This window comes from Ixodes scapularis, unplaced genomic scaffold (genome assembly GCF_016920785.2).
Source record: "Ixodes scapularis isolate PalLabHiFi unplaced genomic scaffold, ASM1692078v2 PGA_scaffold1__304_contigs__length_218370807, whole genome shotgun sequence".
Lineage (NCBI taxonomy): Eukaryota > Metazoa > Arthropoda > Arachnida > Ixodida > Ixodidae > Ixodes > Ixodes scapularis.
This window is the reverse complement of record NW_024609846.1, coordinates 125,103,192-125,115,332: the sequence shown is the minus strand read 5'-3', so window position 1 is coordinate 125,115,332 and position 12,141 is coordinate 125,103,192. Positions and strand designations below refer to the sequence as shown.

At 46.4% G+C, this 12,141-nt stretch overlaps 1 non-coding gene across 1 annotated transcript in view; it reads left to right on the top strand.

Annotated features, from left to right (window-relative positions):
• The window catches only part of LOC120849505, a 69,738-nt gene that overhangs the window by 11,365 nt on the left and 46,232 nt on the right, over positions 1-12,141 (top strand). Inside the window, exons 2-4 of the transcript XR_006077710.1 lie at positions 1,888-2,061; positions 2,215-2,263; positions 4,591-4,617. This is a non-coding gene — a transcript (uncharacterized LOC120849505). The remainder of the gene's footprint in view (positions 1-1,887; positions 2,062-2,214; positions 2,264-4,590; positions 4,618-12,141) is intronic.

Below are 12,141 nucleotides of genomic sequence, written 5' to 3'. Positions count from 1 at the left end.
TAGAGACAGGCGCGACCCTTTTTTTTTGCGCCCTTCATCACCTCGGCCTTCCGTACCTTGGAAAGTGGATGGCAAGCACCACGGGGCGTACAATCAAGGGAGCAGGTCTGCGTTTCTACGCCGAAATTGCCAGTTCCATTGAGTTTTTTTTTAGGTTCATTTCTCTTGGGAGTATCTGATGACGGCGAGTCGCAAGAAACTGTACTCGGATACGCTGTAGGTCCTCCTCCCAGCGCCCCTCTACAGGACGGTTCCAGCCCCTCAGTGTGCGTCCGGACTCTTCAAGGAGGTCCGCGAGCTCCCAGTCCCGGCGACAGGCAAAGACTTTCTTCGTCCGGCTTCACCTCGGAGTACTGCCGGTCAAGGTGTGGCTGGACGACAGGGGGCTTTTTGTGCCATGGTCAACCATCTGCGACTTATGTGGCGCGAATGAGACACTTCCACATGTGTTTGAGGAGTGCTCCAACGCCTATCTCTTCTGGGACGAGATGAGGAAGGATCTCGGCGTGGACTTTCCCATAGACTGGCACGTCTTTAGATTCCTGGACGTTGAGGGGACAGATACGGCTTCATCCATGGTGCTCCCGTCCATCGTGTTCCTGGGACTCCACGCCATCTGGCTAGCCCGCTCGGCCATGGTGGAATGCCACACCGATGCCAGGCCGAGGTGGGACTATCTTACCTCCCGGTTGAGATGGCTTCTATCCATCACGGCCCGTGGCATGAACCAGGTATGCCAGGAGTGGAGAGCAATTGAGGAAAGGCTGGAGGCTCGGCGACTCCGACATCAACGCATTCGATTCGGCGAGCGTCGGAGCCGCGCCCACCGCTGCTAGCAACCGTCACACCATCTAGGGGATGACGCGCCGGCGGCCACATCCAAAGACTGTCACCCCTTTCAGGCACATACATAGCAACCAGCACCCCCTCCCCTTTTCCCCTTTCCGTTCCAACCGCTAACCGATTTGCCCAACTCTGATGATCATACGGCTCATACCCTGTAAATTATTTTAAATAAACTGGCGGAAAAAAAAAAGCCCCAGTAGCTCAGTGGGGTCCCCAGTGAAGCTTTTTTCCAAACATTTTTGAATGTCTACATTGTTTTTTTTTTTTTTTTTTACAATTATCACTGAAGAAACAAACAAATGTTGTGGACGACACGTCGCTGAATTAAATGGTATAAGATTTTCTTTTTGACACCTGCGAACTCAATGTAATCACTTTCCGTAAAGTGCAAGGAGCATATAAATCAGGTAGCGTCCGCTTTCCGTGGTGCCCGTACATGTTCTACAGGAATTGCAGCCAGCCATTGGTCCCGATCCCGTTGATCTTTCGGAAACTCTGTCTCACAATGCCATTTTTTTCGGACGCAGGACATGTGAGCCAGCTCTTCACGCAAACATCTTGAGTGTATTCTTTTCGGAGCCAATCATGGAAGTTCACCACGGGCACTCACCACTCATCTCCAACTCCTGAATGTACAAAACAACTTATCTTGGAGTACAGAACAGCGAGCGGAACAAACATAACTGCAAAAGAATCGCACGCAAACAGTTCCCGCTACGTCGCCACGCATGTCTCCGATGCATGTCGTCTGCTAGGCAGAGGGAAAAAAAGCGCACGGTCGATTGTAGCCCCGTGACTTCCGCCACACCACACTCTTCTCTCCACTTCTCCGATCTCCGTGCGCGGGTTTCGGTTTTGGTTTCGAGCAGTTGCGTCTTTAAGCTTTATTTAAAAAATGCGCTACTCTGTTGCAAAATATTAATTGGGTAGTCCTCCGACACCATAATGAAGCGCACAACAAAAAATAAAAACAAAATAATTTGGGGAAGGTGTCTGTGTCCCTTTAATACTGACACAATACGCAGGTGCAGCCGTGAAAAAAAAGTCAGCGTGCCACTGGAGGCGGCGTAGGCGACGAGCCCCGCGAGATGGAGGAGAGAATAGTGGTGCTACTCAAAGAGGAGTCGGTGGAGGGCATCCCAGGCGCCTTTGACATTGGCGTTGCCCCGATTCAAGAGGTGTTTGTGGGTGTGCCCTTCTCGCTGCTACTCTCGGGTAGGTTTGCACAAGCCTGGATTAAACACTATCTTTCTTCATTATTGGTTTGCCTAGAATTATGTTTTCAAAATATTATTTGCAGCCTAGCATGTGCGTGTCATGTTTGTTGCTTTTCTTGATCAAACTAATCTTTAAATACAAATTTTTAAGGTACTCCTGCCAGGCCGAGCTCAGCAAGGCCAGTTCCCTCACTTGGTGAGTTAAGGACGTGGGCTGATTAGTTGCATGGTTAATGTTCCTCTTTATTACTGCTCTTCAAACAATCCCCGTAACTATCAGTTTTGAATGATCAATCGGATAGCTGGTTATCCAAGTGATTTGGACTGGGAGCCACATTGTATGGACAAGCAGTATCTTACTGTCTTCCCAAAACACTGTTTGGTTGATTGATGGATTGATTGGGGTTTCATGGCGCAAGGGCTACTAAGGCCAAAATGCGCCAAGAGTGGAACTATTGTATAAGCAAAGGTTTGGAAGAAAGAGCTATAGTAGCTGACGATGTAATAAAACTATGTATATGAGATTGCATAAGTGTATACAGGATGAAGGCGAGTTCGGATTACTAATTAAAATCATAGTCGGTGTATAAGGCCGATGCCCTTAAGAAAATTAAACACACAAGCATGCGGAATCAGCGGCTGTTCGCCAAGTAAAATAACTAAGTGCAGTGGAGTATGTTCTTGATATATTTGCGAAAAATTTTTGAAACGATCTTGGTCATATTTCGGGCACTCAAGTAGAATGTGTGATATTGATAGAGGAATGTTGCAACGTTCACACTCTGGAGCATCCTCTTCCACGCAAGAGATGCCCATGGGTGAGATGCGTATGACCAATCCGTAGGCGGCACAATACCACCTCATAAAAGCGTTCGCGATGCCGGGCACTCTCCCACTCATTTAGAAAAGGTTTTACAGCACGCAGTTTATTATGCGTTTCATTATTCCATTCGCGTTGCCACTTAGCTCGAATGCAACACTTCGAAGGGATGTGGTAGTCTTTGTATGGTATTTTTTGCAGGTCTATTTGTCTCTCAGACAAATAGACCTGCAAAATTGCAGAATTTGCAGCACTATCGGCCTTTTCATTACCTGGGATACCGACGTGGCTTGGGACCCAGCAGAAAATTATCTCAATCTGCTTGTACGAGGCAGCGATAACTTTATTTTGTAATTCTAGAACGAGTGGATGTCTAATGCACTTCAGTGATGTAAGTGCTCTTAATGAGCTCAAGGAATCTGTGTAAATAATCGAGTGGCGAAGCCTTTTTTTCGTTGCATAATCAACAGCTAACAGCAGTCCATAGAGCTCAGCTGTCAACATGGTGGCTGCATTTTGGATTCTCTTGATTTGTTTCACAGATGGCCCTATCATAGCACAGCCAACCACAGAGTCTGTTTTAGTCCCATCTGTATACAGACCTACGTACTGTTCATATTGATTTTGTAGCTGAAAGAATTCCTGCCTCATGACTTCATTTGGTGTAGCTTTTTTGGAGTGTTTAGTCAGTGTAAGCTCACAATTAATGGTATGGTAATCCCACGGGGCTATGGTGCTTAAGTATTGAACTACTGGAGGCCTGGGATCTAGTTCTACAGACGCAGCATAATTCATATTCCTAATTGCAAAAGGAGGAACAACGGTTGGTTTGTTTTCAAACGTTCTCTGGAACCTGACGTTTTCGAGGTTATCGCGGGTAGGGTGCTGAGGGACAGAGCGAACTCGAATAGAATACATAAACCCCAGAGCAAACCTCCTATTTTCAAGGGATGGCTCATTAGCTTCTACATACGGACTAAGAACCGGGGAGGTGCGAAATGCTCCAGTAGCCAATCGCAGTCCCTGGTGGTGAATGGGGTCCAACATTTTTAGGACTGATGCTCGGGCAGAGCCGTACACAATGCTCCCATAATCAAGCCTGGAGCGAACAACCGCCCGGTATATGCGTAACAGACATAGTCTATCAGAGCCCCATGATACACGTGATAGGACCTTCAGTATATTCAGCGATTTGAGACATTTAAGTTTTAAGTTCCTAATATGTGAAACAAAAGTCAATTTCGAATCAAATACGAGTCCCAGAGACTTATGTTCACTTTTTGTCGTTATTGGTATTCCATACATTTGTAAACAAGGCTCTTGCAGAACTCCACGCCGGCGAGAAAAACACACACAGGCAGTTTTTTCTGGCGAAAATTTAAAACCGTTTGTGTCAGCCCATTTTTGTAACTTGTTAATTGCCGGTTGGACCCGACGTTCACATATTAAAGGGTTGCAGGACGCGACAGAAATTTGAATATCGTCTACATATGTAGAATATTGCACAAAAGGAGGTATAGCACGGGCAATAGAATTCATCTTTACAATGAAAAGGGTTACGCTAAGGACACCTCCCTGGGGAACTCCATTTTCTTGAAAAAAAACTCCTTGGAGAGGGTTGTTCCCAATCTTACATAAAAAGTGCGACATTGCAAGTAACTTTGAATAGCACTTAGCATTCTACCTCGGACACCAAGACTAAACAAGTCCTGCAAAATTCCAAAACACCAGGCCGTATCATATGCCTTCTCTAAATCCAAAAAAGACAGAAACACAGTGTTGCTTATTTACAAATGCTTCCCGCACAGTGGTCTCAAATCGAACCAGGTGGTCGAGGGTGGATCGAAACGAACGGAAGCCGCACTGATATTTGTCTAGAAGGTTGCTTTTTTCTAGGTAATACATAAGTCTTTTGTTTATCATTCTCTCCAGTGTTTTTGAGAGACAACTCGTTAGTGCTATCGGTCTGTAACTGGAAGCACATGAAGCATCCTTGCCTGGCTTAAGCAAAGGAATGACAGTGGCCACCTTCCAAGACGACGGGAAATGACCCTCCGACCAAACACGGTTGAATAAGTACAAAATGAGATCAAGCGTTGAGGGATGTAGGTGACATAGCATAGTGTAGTGAATACCATCAGGGCCAGGGGCAGTCTGCTTGGGACTATGCAGTACAGCCTCAAGTTCATGTAGTGTAAATGGTACATTATAAGGTTCTTGATTGCCTCCTGAGGTATTTATGGATATTTTCTCAGCATGGAGTTTGTGCCGAATGAAAGCTGGCGTATAATGATCAGAGCTTGAGACAGACCCAAAATGCTCTCCTAGTAGATTAGCTTGCTCCTCAATACTTTCGGGGCAGATTCCTATAGTCAAAAGAGGGATAGAATATGCACGGTAGCAGCCATTGATCTTATGCACTCGGTCCCATACCTCTTTGCACGAAACACTGCTGTTTATGGAAGACGCGTATCCCTTGAAGCTATCTCGCTTAGACTTCCTGCGAATCGACCGAGCGCGAGATTTCATTATCCTAAAGGTGATGAGATTAGTTTGTGTAGGGTATCGGCGGAAAATTCCCCATGCTTTGTTCTGTTTCTTTTTTGCCATGCGGCAGTCGTTATTCCACCACGGTTTTGGTTTTTTGGGAAGATGTGTTGATGTCATGGGTATGGCCATGATTGATGCTTCTAAAATATGCTTGGTGATATGCTCAGTTATGCGATCAATGGAGAGCTCATGGAGAGATGTACACGCTAAAAGGGATGCTTGTTTAAAAACTGACCAGTTTGCTTCGTCAAACTGGTCAGTTTTTCCAACTTCCAACGAGGAGTTCGCATTGGAAGTGTAACCGGTCGCCCAATGCGATTTAAAATTATGGGAAAATGGTCACTTCCAAATGGGTTAGGATTGACCCCCCATGAGAAGAGAAAGAACAATGTTGGGTCACAAAGTGACAGGTCAATGGAGGTGAATGAGCGGGTTGGAGCACTAAAATATGTAGCCTGCGAGTTGTTGAGCAAGCATAATCCCGTAGAAGAAATAAATCGTTCAATCATTGATCCTCGTGTATCACATCTTCCACTACCCCATATAGGGTTATGAGCATTAAAATCTCCAAGGATTAAAACTGGTCGTGGGAGTTGGTCATACAGACATTGAAGTTCGTCCCAAGTTAGAGGATGATTAGGAGGTATGTAAATGGAGCAAACCGTCATCAAGCGGTCAGACAAAACACGAACTGCCACAGCCTCCAATGTAGTATTAAGGGGTACCTCAATACATGGAGTAGATCGCTGAACTATTATTGCTACCCCACCTGAGGTGTGGGAAGAATGGAAACGGTCTTTTCGAAAAACATGGAAGTGCCTTAAAAATCCAGAATGGTTGTGATTCAAATGGGTTTCTTGAAGGCAAAAGATTAATGGATGATGATGGTCTAACAAATAGCACACATCATCATAGTTATGTAGCAATCCTCGACAGTTCCATTGGAGGAGGACTTCTTCCATCATATGTAAGGTGGTATTTTTCAGAAAATGATCTAGCTAAACTTTGTAGTCGATTTTAATTCGAGGTGCATTTTTCTTTTTGGACGTATCTTTCGGCCTACCTGCAGTATCACAGGTGGCCGAGGGTAAGGACTCTGAACTAGAGTGGGGCCTGTCCTCTAGGGACTGGGGCCCGCTCTCGTCCATCGGTTCGTCTGGAGCCGCTGCTGGAAGACCCTTCGGGTCCCCCAGGCCAGGCGGCTGGCCAGGTATACGGGAGCCACCAGTGGCACGATAGAGACCACGGCCTTTAGGTGGCTGGGAGGCAGGGGGTGCACAAGGCACAGTCCCCTGTGGTTGGTTTTTAGTGGATCCCGACGGACCGGCATCCACCTTTCGGTCCGAGGGCGGAGCTGTTAGCACCGCTCCTGCTGAGGTTGAGGGGGACAAAAAAGGGTCACACAAACCGTCCAAGGACGTCTGTGTTCCCGTTGTAGCTCTTAGCCGTGCAGGTCCCCGGCGCACGGCATCAGCATAGGAGCCCAAAGATTGAAACGAGTAGCGTTTGTTGGCCTCTGGGTAGCTGACGTTTTCTTTCGTTTTGATGGTCAAGATCTCTTTCTCCTGCTTCCACAGAAGGCATGCACGTGAGTATGCTGGATGGGGTCCTTTACAGTTTGCACAACACAGTGAGCTCTCGCACACATCAGATACATGATCCGTGCTCCCACATTTTGCGCATGTCTCTCTTCCACGGCAGCTGCGCGAGCTGTGCGAGCTGTGCCCAAACCGCTGGCACCTAAAGCACCTTTGGGGGTTTGGGATATATGGACGGACGCGACAGTTTATGTAGCCAGCCTTTACAGAAGCAGGGAGACAGTGACGCTCAAAGGTGACTATGAGATGTTTTGTGGGAGTTTCTGATCCATCTTTCCGGAACATGATCCTCTTTACGGCAACTACTCCAGAAGAGTGGAGGCCTTCAAGGATCTCTTCTTCGCTGCTGTGCAGGAGGTCGTCCTCAGAAATGACCCCACGAATGGTGTTTAGGGTGCGGTGAGGAGACACTGTGACTTTTACGTCTCCAATGGTGTTCAAGGTGAGCAAAGCAATGCTTTGTTTCTTCGAGTTTACTTCCACAAGCAGGTCTCCGGAATACAGTTTTTTCGCATTATAATCGTCTCCAAGGCACGAGTCAAGGACCTTTGCAACAGCAAAAGGCGAGAGCTTGGACATTGGACGCTGGTCATTTTCTGAATGGAGTACAAAGAACTTCGTAAACATGTCTGATTTAGACTCTTTAGCTATGACAAGAGGTTCGGGGCGCAGGCGCTTGCCAAGTCACCACGAACCGGGTTTTGGTTTAGGAGGGGCAGCCATAAAAAAGGCAAAAAACTTCGGCACCTGTGGCGCACCACCCACCACGGAGTCCAACGAGGGGACAGGCAACACCTCATAACAGTACGGGCTTGTCTGAGAATGCTGCTCTGCCAGTGCTACCAAGACGCTATAACCAAGTGTGGTTTAGACGAGAGTATCTATCGCCACCCAAGGTTAGCCCTTGCCGCCAAAGAAGGGAAAAAAGAAGCAATAGAAATGAGAAAGAATAGAAGGAAACAGGACAAGTAAAAGTGAAAGATCGGAGGGGATAGTAGAAGAAAAGGCGACTAGACTGAATCATCCTGGCCGGGCTTTACCAGGACTCCCGTCTACGAGAAGCAGGGGCCGAAGTGGTGTATTGCCTCACCCGGGGGGCCCCGAAGGGTCCAAACCTACCCCGAGCTCGACTCAACCACCAAGATGCCCTTTTCCTCGGACACGGGAAAGCCACGCACAGCCATACGTGGGCGGGCGAATCCGCATGGCTCGGGGTCCGTGGAGACGCCACTCTCCAAACACCTGCTTTCACAGGTGCCCCCTGCGGGGAAAACACTGTTTGGGAAGACAGTAAGGTTATAATTACATTACCTAATCACAACCTTTTCGGTCGATCATTCAACCTGTAGTAGTAGTAGATTGGGGTTTTGTGGCGCAAAAGCAGCTGAGGCTATGATGTGCCAAGAAATTATACTATTGCAGAAGAGGATTTTGGAGAAGAAAGAGCTCTAGTAGCTGGTAATTTGCAGAATGTATAAAATAAGAGTAGGACCATACATTATAAATAATGCTACAATTTGTGTAAAAGATCAACGCTTTTTAAAAACTTAAAAACCTGGGTGGGTGGGAGCAGTGGCTCATTTCCAAGTAACACACATAGGTGTAAAGGAACATGCTCTTTGTACAGTTGGAAAAAGTAGTGGAGGCGTTTTTCTTCACACGCAGGACATTCTAGAAGGATATGTGAGACACTCAGCGGTTCCTGGCAATGTTCACATCCAGGAGGGTCCTCCCCACGTAAGAGGTGTCCGTGCGTGAGCCGCGTGTGTCCTAGGCGTAGTCGACAAAGGACTACCTCATAAAACCTGTCTCTGTGCCTAGCACTCTGCCACTCACTAAGAAAAGGCTTAATCATGTGCAGTTTGTTTGACACCTGTAGGCTCCATTCTGCTTGCCACTGGGCTTTAACATGGTATTTAATTAGGGCACAGTAATCTCTGTACGGGATGCTCCTAATGTCTACAGCACGGGAGCCAGAAGTGCCCGCAGCACGATCTACCTCTTCGTTCCCTGGGATTCCAACATGGCTCGGTACCCAGCAGAATAGAACATTACATCCTTTTCTGGTTGCCGTTATTATTTTGTTTTGTAATAAAACAACGAGGGCATTCTTTGGGGTTTCAAGCGATGTCAGAGCCCGTAAAGCACTCAGCGAATCTGTATATACAACTGACCGAGAATTACTTGTTTGGATGATGTGATCTACCGCAAGCAGAAGGACATGCAGTTCAGCAGTGAAAACAGTAGCGGACGAATTAAGCCTACGAACACTTCTTACTGAAGGGCCAATCATGGCACAGCCAACAAATGATTCAGTTTTTGTGCCGTCTGTGTAGTAGTGGGAATGAGAATCGTGTTCCTTGTGGAGTTCGAAAAATTCTTGTCGCATGACCTCAGTTGGGGTATCCTTCTTATTGAACTTTGTTAATGAAAAATCACAACGTACGCAGTTAAAATCCCATGGAGCCACCGTCCTTGCAACTGTATTAACTGGGAGCTTACTGTCTATCCCAATAGATTCTGCCAAATTCCTGTTTCTCATCACGAATGGAGGGATAATGCTAGGCTTGTTTTCGAATGTCTTCTGGTATCCAGTGCTCTCCACAACCTTCCGGGCTGGATGCTGAGCGACTGAACGTATCCTTAACGAATACATAAACCCTAGGGAGAAACGCCGTCTGTCAAGAGACATCTCATTTCCTTCAGCATAGAGACTGAGCACAGGCGACGTTCTGAAGGCTCCAAGTGCTAAACGAAGTTTGTGATGATGGATGGGGTCTAGTGCCTTAAGAGCTGATTGCCTAGCAGATCCGTATACAAAGCTACCGTAGTCCAGACGTGAGCGAATCACAGAGCGATAAATTTGTAAAAGACATAGACGATGAGAGCCCCATGTCTTGTGGGACAGAACTTTAAGGAGGTTCAGTGATTTCTGACATTTTATCTTCAGATTCTTTATGTGAGATATGAAGGACAGTTGACGGTCGAAAATAAGACCCAGAAACTTATGCTCCTTCTTTACCGGGATGGGAGTCTGGTGCTTTCGTAAGGAAGGCTCTACGGAGATTCCCCTTCTCCGAGAGTAGCAGACACACACAGTCTTATCAGGAGAAAACCTAAAACCATTTTCGTCTGCCCACTTCAAGAGGTTGTTGACTGCAACTTGGAGTCTACGTTCACAAATGGAAAGATTGCATGATGAAACGGATATCTGGAGATCGTCCACATAAAGAGAGTATTGCACACATGGAGGTATAGACCGGGCTATTGAGTTCATCTTGACTATAAAGAGAGTAACACTCAAGACACCGCCTTGCGGAACTCCAGCCTCCTGAACAAATTCTCTGGAGAGAGCAGTGCCCAACTTCACAAAAAAGGTTCGCTCAGATAAATAGCTCTTTATGATAGCAAGCAACCTGCCACGTACCCCTACTTCATACAAGTCACGAAGGATTCCATAGCGCCATGCTGTGTCGTATGCCTTCTCCAAGTCGAAAAACACTGATATGCAGTGTTGTTTATTAACAAAAGCCTCACGAATTGTGGTTTCAAGACGCACCAAGTGGTCAACAGTGGAATGGCAGGAACGGAAACCACACTGATTTTTATCTGAAATGTTTTGTTTTTCTAAGAAGTACATGAGCGTTTTATTAATGATGCGTTCAAATGTCTTGCTTAGGTGAGGGCAATTGGGCGGTAGCTAGATGCGGACGAAGCGTCCTTCCCGGGTTTCAGAAGTGGTATGACTGTGGCTACCTTCCATGCCAGTGGGAATCTACCCTCTTGCCAGACGCGATTGAAGAGGTACAAAATAAGGAGTAGCGTAGAAGGATGAAGGTGAGTAAGCATCCGGTAGTGGATACCATCAGGTCCAGGAGCTGAAGGCTTAGTTGAGCGAAGGACCATTTCGAGCTCGTGCTGTGTGAGGGGTTGATTGTAAGCCTCGCGAACACCACCTGAGGTCTTCACGGCATGCGCTTCCGCTTGCTCTTTGTATCGAAGAAATGCAGAGGAAGAGTTTTTGGAACTTGATACATGAGCGAAATGCTGACCAAGAAGATTGGCCTGACCCTCTAGGCTCTCTGGACAGATCCCATTATGGGAAAGAAGTGGGACTGCGAAAGCATGGTATCGCCCCTCGATCCGATGAACTTTATCCCAGACTTCTTTTAATGTTGCAGTGCTATTAATTGAAGAGGCATACCCCTGGAAATTGTCTCGCTTAGACTGGCGGCGAATGTACCCTAGTAGCACCATATGTTGCCATAACGTGACTGGAATGTCAGAAATGTAATGTAACGTTGGGGCACATTTGGGTATGTTATAGCAATGTTTGAAAACTAACGTAACAGAAACGTTCTCCTGTAACATTGTTTGACTGTCACTGAACGTCATGTAACGTTACATCACATAGGCAAACGTTCCAGGAATGTTAGAGAAGCAACACTGGAGCAACGTTTAGAAATAACCTCTTGGTAACATTTCCATCCTGACATACGGGCAATGTTATGCAGCAATGTTGGCCTAATGTGACGAAATGTGACGCATCACCACATCACACAGAGGCTGGTCAAGGATACACGAAGATACCAAACTTATAATAGTTCAATGTTGATTCTCTTGTTCAAACATTTTTATTTTTTTACAAACAGAAAGACCGCTCTAATGCTTGTGACGGGCGTGTTTGAAACAAATGTTCAAAATGTACCCTGGAAAGATTTCAGAAAATTAAAAAAATATCTGTCCAAAAGGTTTATGATAAAATTGAATTCATTTGTGTGTATGGCATTTCCTTGCTTCCTTCCTGCCCCTTAACGGGTTGGCGAGTCTGCTCAAAATTCACGAGCTAGCATGCACCCTCATCATAGCTTTTAGGTTAAGGTCATTCGAATGTCCAGCTTTTGGAACGCATGCTAAAGATAACAAGAGGGTGAAGTCATGGGGTGTTATTGTGTTATCAAAGGTGGAAAACTCACGCTGGTGACGCGACGACCCAAAGACCTCCCGAACATGTATAGGATGGCATGAGAGTCGTAGCCTGTAAATTGATTTGGAACACGTAGCTAGCTGAAATTATCACCAAAAGTGTATTTTAGTTGTGTGCTCTATT